An 8,422-nucleotide genomic window follows, 5' to 3' on the forward strand; every position below is an offset into this window, starting at 1 on the left:
GGCCCAACACTAAGCACCCATGACAGTCACTCGCTCACCCTCCCCTGCTACAGCTGGGCAAAGAACGAAAAAGGGGGAAAAAAGTTAACAAAGTCTTCATGGGTAAGATTAAGACTGGGAGAAACACTTCAGGGCAAAACAGGCTCAGCTAAAGTTGCAAAGCAAATTTATTACTCACAGAACCAGAGGAGGATAATGAGAAGTAAAATAAGCCTTTAAACGCCTTTTCCCCCCAGCCCCTCCCTCCTTCCCACTGACAGAGCAGGAGACAGGGGCTAGAGGTTTGGTCAGTCCATGAAAGAGATTTTCTTCCACTGCTCTGGGAGAGGAGCCCATCCCCTGTGAGGCTGTGGGGTCCCTCCCATGGGAGACAGTTCTCCGTGAACTTCTCCAATGTGGGTCCCCTCTGGGGTTCTTTTAAAACTGCTGCAATGTGAATTCCCCCCACGGGCAAACAGACCCCCAAAACTGCTGCAGCATGGGTCTCTTTCCTCAGGGTGCAGTCCTGCAAGGACAGGCTGCTCCAGCCTGGAAACAGGGACCCTCTCTCCACTGGCTCTCCCACTGGATCACAGCCTCCTCCAGGCATTCATCTGCTCTGTGAGGGCACCTTCCCCATGGGCTGCAGGTGAATCTCTGCATCCCCCATGGATCCCCAGGGGCTGCAGGGGCACAGCTGGTTCACCATGGTCTTATCATAGCCTGCAGAGGAATCTCAGCACCTCCTCCCCCTCCATGGAGACCTTGGTGTCTCCATGTTGTTTTCCCTCACACGTTCTCACCACCTTCTCTTCTCTGGCTGGAAGCAAAACTCGTGACTTTGATTTTCTTCTTACATATGTCATCACAGAAGTGTCACTGGCCTTTCTCAGTTTTGGCCAGCAGCATGTCCATCTTCAGAGCCATCAGCCATTGCCCTGTTGGACATGCTGGAAGCTTCCAGCAGCTTCCCACAGGAGCCATCTTTGTGACCCCCCTGCTACCTAAAACCGTCTTGCAAAAGTCTTGCAAAACCAATCCACCCCACTATCTGCAATCCTGGGTTTATGGACAGGAACCCCACCCCACCACTCTAGATCTGCTCTTGGGATGTGTCCTGGGGTGACGTTATGATGCTTGTATATCCCCATTCATCTGTTCTGTGCCTTTAAGACCGGCACTGAAGAGTGGAAGTTTTGTTTGGGTTTCTCTTATCAGGACACAGAGACAAGCTGTAGACAGAGCTGTTTTTTTTTTCCTTCCAGCTTTGGGCTTGCTGCTTTTGCTTGCTGCTTTTGCTTGCTCTCTTTTTCTGCTCTTGCTTCTGCTCTGCTTTCTGCCTCTGCTTATTAGCTAGTTCTAGCTAAACAGTCCACATTGCTTCCTGGACTGTTTCTCCTCTCCTGTTCCTGTGACCATCTCGAACCTGCTCCGGACTGGGACCCGGGAACACCAAGGGTTCGGCTGCAGCGGCTGGCCCAGCGCCGGAGGGACTGAGAAGAGAGCAACCACCCCCGAAAGAGACTTTCTGATTTTGCCATCTTTCTCAGAGCGGTGTCATCGGGTATTGTTCATTTTGTGTGCTGGGGGGTGCGGGGCCAGTCAAATAAACAGGTTCTTTCCACCTCTCTCCGAGGAATTTTTTCCCGAACCGGTTGGGGGGAGGGGCCGTGTGGGTTTCGCTTTCTGGAGGGGCCCTCCTTTGCAGATTCTTTAACAAATTTGCCCTAAACCAGTACAAATCTTTGGCGCCCAAACGTGAGGTGAGAGAGAGAGTGGAAAAACCCTGTTTTGACTGCATTTTGGCTGCTATTACTCTGTGTTCATTTAAATCAGCTAATAGCCATGCTTTTTGGATTCATAATGTCTGTTGGGGTGAAGGTTTGCATGCATTTCTGGTCCCTAGGGTTTTTTGAGATTTTAATACCTCTCTGGTCCCTAGGCTTATTTTCCTATCCAGAAATAGCTTTAGTATTGCCCCTAATACGTAGTTTTTACATCAGAGGGGCTGTGACCAGAATAGCTATCCTGCTGGGTTTGGTGGCAATAATGTGCAAGAAGTTTATAAACATGCTGGGGTCTGCTCCAGATATGAATGGTTCATGGCTATGGTTATGCATCCAGTTTGTCGCAGGAGGAGCAGGAGGGAATGAGGTTTTTCATCCTCTGCTTTCCTCCTTCTCCTATGAATCAGTTGCATCACTAGTGAAGGATGTTCAGTTTCCCCTCAATGTTAAAGAAACCATCTTCCTGGTATTCAATCTGGTAACCTTCCTCTATACAGCCTGCTGCTTCTCTAGAATGCCCTCTAAAAGGGCTGAGATTTCTAGACGGGCTGATGAGACCCCTGACTCAGGAGTAAACCCTGGTGTGGAAAATCCTAAGTGGTGTGGGAAATGGGAGGATATGGGCCAAATCCTGAAGGAATTCTCTGACCCTATAGTGTGGGATTTTCCCCATGAACAAATTCAGAACCCAGCTGAGGTGGGGAAATATCTGAAAGAGAAGTACCAGGATGAGCCTAAGGAGAGGAAGGTCATTGCAGTGAGCTGGGCCCTGGCATATGCTTATCGCACACTGCTAGATACTCTAGGGCAGCAGACAGAGGCAGGGGGGCAGGGAGATAAATCAGCAACTGTCCCGGTGACTCAGGCTGCAGCTAACAACTCCAGGCTCGAAGCCAGCAGCTAAACCCATGGCTGTTGCTACCAGCACTAGAAGTGGGAAATGCACAGCCAAGACCAATCGACCAGTGGACGATGATGATGATGATGATGATGCAGGAGAAGGAACCTCAGTGCCTCCTGACGTAAAGTCAGGAGTCAAAGCAGCAGGTGCAAGATCAGATGCTAATACTGAGTCCTTCTCCCTGAAGGACCTTCGTGGCCTACGGAAGGATTACACTCGAAGGTCTGATGAATCCATAATTAGTTGGCTGGTCTGTCTCTGGGATGCTGCAGGCGAGGCTACCGTTTTGGATGGCACTGAAGCCAGGCATTTGGGATCCCTGTCACAGGATACTGTCATAGACCAAGGAATGATGAGGGGGGCTAACTCTCACAGCCTCTGGGAACGGGTCCTAAGAAGTGTGGCAGAAAGATACCTGTGTGCAGACGATCTCTATATGCAGCAGACTCAGTGGAAGACAATAGAGCAAGGGATCCAACGCCTGAGAGAAATGGCCGTGGCTGAGATTATCTTCTCAGATGATGTAACAACTAGGAACCCAGATTTAGTACCATGCACGTCTGTGATGTGGCGAAAACTCGTACGACTCGGGCCACAAGAATATGCTTCTGCCTTAGCCATCATGAAGAGGGATGAGAGGGGTGAGACTGTGCTTGACATGGCAAGGAAGCTCCGAGCATATGCAGATGCTGTACATGGCCCGACACATGCCAGAATCGCAGCGGTAGAAACACGTCTGCAGAACTTAGAGGATAAGATAGAGGAGAACCATAAGAAGCTTAGAGAGGAGATTAAAGAAGACCTTCTCCAAATTTCAGCAGTACAGATCCGAGGTTCCGGTATCCAAGGCAGACGTTTCCAAGATGGTGAGAGAAGATACACCCCACGAGCTGAGCTGTGGTTTTACCTGCGTGATTGTGGGGAAAACATGAGAAGGTGGGATAGGAAACCTACCGCTGTTTTAGCACGATGGGTGCGTGAACTGAAGGAAGCCACCAGGAGGAAAGCAGCTCCAGTTGCCCGTAGCCGAACGGCCAGGTATGATGATGATGACATGTCTGATCCCCTCGAAGGAACATCCAAAACATACACCCAGGGAAATAATGATAACCAGGCTTAGAGGGGCCCTGCCTCTAGCCAGGTAGAGGCCAGGGAAAATCGTGTCTTCTGGTCTGTGTGGATTCGTTGGCCTGGCACATCGGAACCACAAGAGTATAAAGCCTTGGTCAATACTGGTGCGCAGTGCACGTTAATCCCATCAAGACATGTGGGGACAGAGTCTGTTTCTATTGCTGGTGTGACAGGGGGATCCCAGGATTTCACTTTGGTGGAAGCTGATGTGAGCCTAACGGGAAATGAGTGGAAGAAGCATCCTATTGTGACTGGCCCAGAGGCCCCATGTATTTTGGGCATAGACTACCTTCGAAGTGGGTACTTCAAAGACCCAAAAGGACTCAGATGGGCATTTGGAATAGCTGCTGTAGAGACAGAGGGCATCCAGCAATTGAACACCTTGCCTGGGTTGTCTGAGAATCCATCTGCAGTAGGATGCCTGACGGGAGAAGAGCAACGAGTGCCAGTTGCCACTTCCATAGTGCATCGACGGCAGTATAGAACCACTCGAGATGCTGTGATCCCCATCCATAAGATGATCCGAGAGCTGGAGAGCCAAGGGGTGGTCAGCAAGACCCACTCACCCTTCAACAGCCCCATTTGGCCTGTGCGAAAATCTGAAGGAGAATGGAGATTGACTGTGGACTATCGTGCATTGAATGAAGTGACTCCACCACTGAGTGCTGCCGTGCCAGACATATTAGAGCTCCAGTATGAGCTTGAGTCCAAGGCAGCAAGGTGGTACGCCACTATAGACATAGCCAATGCATTTTTCTCCATTCCTCTGGCAGCAGAATGCAGGCCTCAGTTTGCCTTCACATGGAGGGGAGTGCAGTACACCTGGAACCGATTGCCCCAGGGGTGGAAGCACAGCCCCACCATCTGCCATGGACTGATCCAGACTGCACTGGAAAAGGGTGAGGCTCCAGAACATCTGCAGTATATTGATGACATCATTGTGTGGGGGAACACAGCTGCGGAAGTGTTCGAGAAAGGGAAGGAAATTATCCAGATCCTCCTGGGAGCTGGTTTCGCCATTAAAAAGAGCAAAGTAAAGGGACCAGGTCGTGAGATTCAATTCCTGGGAGTGAAGTGGCAAGATGGACGGCGTCAGATTCCTACAGATGTCATCAACAAGATCACAGCAATGTCTCCACCCACCAGTAAGAAAGAGACACAAGCTTTCTTGGGTGCAATAGGTTTTTGGAGGATGCATATTCCTGAGTACAGTCAGATCGTGAGCCCTCTCTACCTGGTCACCCGCAAGAAGAACAATTTCCAGTGGGGCCCTGAGTAGCAACAGGCCTTTGTCCAGATCAAGCAGGAGATTGCTCATGCAGTAGCCCTTGGCCCAGTCAGGACAGGACCAGAGGTGAAGAATGTGCTCTACTCAGCAGCCGGGAACCATGGCTTGTCCTGGAGCCTTTGGCAGAAGGTGCCTGAGGAGACTCGGGGTCGACCACTGGGATTTTGGAGTCGAAGCTACAGAGGGGCTGAAGTCAACTATACTCCAACAGGGAAAGAAATCCTGGCTGCCTATGAAGGAGTCCAGGCTGCTTCGGAGGTAATAGGCACTGAACCACAACTCCTCCTGGCACCCCGACTACCGGTGCTGGGGTGGATGTTCAAAGGCAAGGTTCCTTCCACTCACCATGCCACCAGTGCTACATGGAGCAAGTGGATTGCTCTCATCACTCAGCGCGCCCGTATAGGTAAACTGAATCGCCCTGGGATTTTGGAGGTCATTACAAATTGGCCCGAAGGTGAGAATTTTGGTGTCACAGATGAAGAGGAACAAGAACCAGTGACACGTGCTGAAGAGGCTCCTCCCTATAACCAACTGCCCCCAGAGGAAACACGCTACGCTCTTTTCACTGACGGTTCCTGTCGCATCGTAGGGATGAACCGGAAGTGGAAAGCAGCCGTATGGAGCCCCACACGACAGGTTGCACAAGCTACTGAAGGAGAAGGTGGATCAAGCCAATTTGCTGAACTCAAAGCTGTTCAACTGGCCCTTGACATTGCTGAGAGAGAGAAGTGGCCAAAGCTCTACCTCTACACTGATTCATGGATGGTAGCCAATGCTCTGTGGGGATGGCTGGAGAGGTGGAAAAAGGCTAACTGGCAGCGTAGAGGGAAACCAATTTGGGCTGCTGGTGAGTGGAAAAACATTGCTACCAGGGTAGGGAGGCTACCTGTGAAAGTCCGCCATGTAGACGCCCATGTACCCAAGAGTAGGGCCACCGAGGAGCACCAAAACAATGAGCAGGTAGACCAAGCTGCAAAGATAGGGGTGTCCAAAATAGACCTAGATTGGGAACATAAGGGAGAGTTATTCCTAGCTCGATGGGCCCATGATGCCTCAGGCCACCAGGGCAGAGATGCCACCTATAAGTGGGCACGAGACCGAGGGGTGGATCTAACCATGGACAGTATTTCTCAGGTTATCCATGACTGTGAGACGTGTGCTGCCATCAAGCAGGCCAAGCGACTGAAGCCCCTCTGGTACGGTGGGCGGTGGTCCAAGTACAAGTATGGGGAGGCCTGGCAGATTGACTACATCACCCTGCCCCAGACACGCCAGGGCAAGCGCTACGTGCTGACCATGGTGGAGGCCACCACTGGATGGTTGGAAACCTACCCTGTGTCTCATGCTACAGCCCGGAACACCATCCTGGGCCTGGAAAAGCAAGTTCTGTGGAGACATGGCACCCCTGAGAGGATCGAGTCAGACAATGGGACTCATTTCAAGAACAGCCTTATCAACACCTGGGCTAGGGAACATGGCATTGAGTGGGTGTACCATATTCCCTACCATGCACCAGCTGCAGGGAAAGTGGAGAGGTACAATGGACTACTAAAAACCCAGTTGAAAGCTTTGGGTGGGGGATCTTTCAAGAATTGGGAGCAGCATCTGGCAAAAGCCACCTGGTTAGTTAACACCCGAGGTTCCACCAACCGAGCAGGTCCTGCCCAGTCTGAGTCCCTGAATGTAATAGAAGGGGACAAAGTCCCAGTGGTACATATCAGAGGTTTGTTAGGGAAGACTGTGTGGATCAATTCTGCCTCGAGTACAGACAAACCCATTCGTGGGGTTGTCTTTGCTCAGGGACCAGGTTGCACGTGGTGGATAATGCAAAGAGATGGAACAACACAATGTGTACCTCAGGGAGATCTGATTGTGGGGTAAGAATGATGTGCAATATCACTGTTCATTGGATGTTACTGCCATTGTCTGTACATTAAACCATACAGACATGAGATAGAAGGAAATGTGTAAGAGTTGAAGGTCTGGGCAAGTGGAAGATGGAGAAGGAAATGTGTAAGTGTCGAAGGTCTGAGCAAGTGATAGATGGAGCTTTAAGTGACTAAGTGAAAAGGGGGAATCCTGCAGCTCTGTAATATAGGGCCTGGATTTAGTGGTCCAGTGTGGGGATGTGATGAAGGCATGATGGGTATTGCTTGTAATTTTGGGGGAACAGATAGAATTTTGTATGAATAATGCATGATGTGTTGTAGTATGTTGATGATATGGGGATAAGGGGTGGAATGTCCTGGGGTGACGTTATGATGCTTGTATATCCCCATTCATCTGTTCTGTGCCTTTAAGACCGGCACTGAAGAGTGGAAGTTTTGTTTGGGTTTCTCTTATCAGGACACAGAGACAAGCTGTAGACAGAGGTGGTTTTTTTTTTCTTCCAGCTTTGGGCTTGCTGCTTTTGCTTGCTGCTTTTGCTTGCTCTCTTTTTCTGCTCTTGCTTCTGCTCTGCTTTCTGCCTCTGCTTATTAGCTAGTTCTAGCTAAACAGTCCACATTGCTTCCTGGACTGTTTCTCCTCTCCTGTTCCTGTGACCATCTCGAACCTGCTCCGGACTGGGACCCGGGAACACCAAGGGTTCGGCTGCAGCGGCTGGCCCAGCGCCGGAGGGACTGAGAAGAGAGCAACCACCCCCGAAAGAGACTTTCTGATTTTGCCATCTTTCTCAGAGCGGTGTCATCGGGTATTGTTCATTTTGTGTGCTGGGGGGTGCGGGGCCAGTCAAATAAACAAAGGTTTATTTGAAATAAAGGTTCTTTCCACCTCTCTCCGAGGAATTTTTTCCCAAACCGGTTGGGGGGAGGGGCCGTGTGGGTTTCGCTTTCTGGAGGGGCCCTCCTTTGCAGATTCTTTAACAAATTTGCCCTAAACCAGTACAGGATGGCAGTGAAATGTGGGAAAGGGACACCTCCCAACGGGATATTTCTGGGTCAGCTCTAGATAGAAATGTAAGGGGCAAGGGCTAAGGTCAGGGTTTGACACTGAAGGCATGCTCATCTCTCACAGTTACTAAGAAAGGAGCTCACAAAGGGCCTGCCCAGTTGAACATCTGCAATAATAATTATCCCTTTCTCATCTCATCTGCATATCGTCTGCATGTCCTATTCAGTTTCCATTTAAATTGTAAATGCAGAGAAGAAAATGCTTTTCCTATTTACTAGTTCTTTTTTTTTTCATTTCTCATTTTGTTATTTTCAATTGAAAATCCACTCTGAATCTTTACTATGCAATGTTTGAACATTAAAGAGATGTAAATATTTGATAGAAGAGAAATTATTCTCTCTTCTCATTGGTGTAAATGTACTTACACTGCCTCTGTATTTC

The sequence above is a fragment of the Zonotrichia albicollis genome, chromosome Z (assembly GCF_047830755.1).
Source record: "Zonotrichia albicollis isolate bZonAlb1 chromosome Z, bZonAlb1.hap1, whole genome shotgun sequence".
Lineage (NCBI taxonomy): Eukaryota > Metazoa > Chordata > Aves > Passeriformes > Passerellidae > Zonotrichia > Zonotrichia albicollis.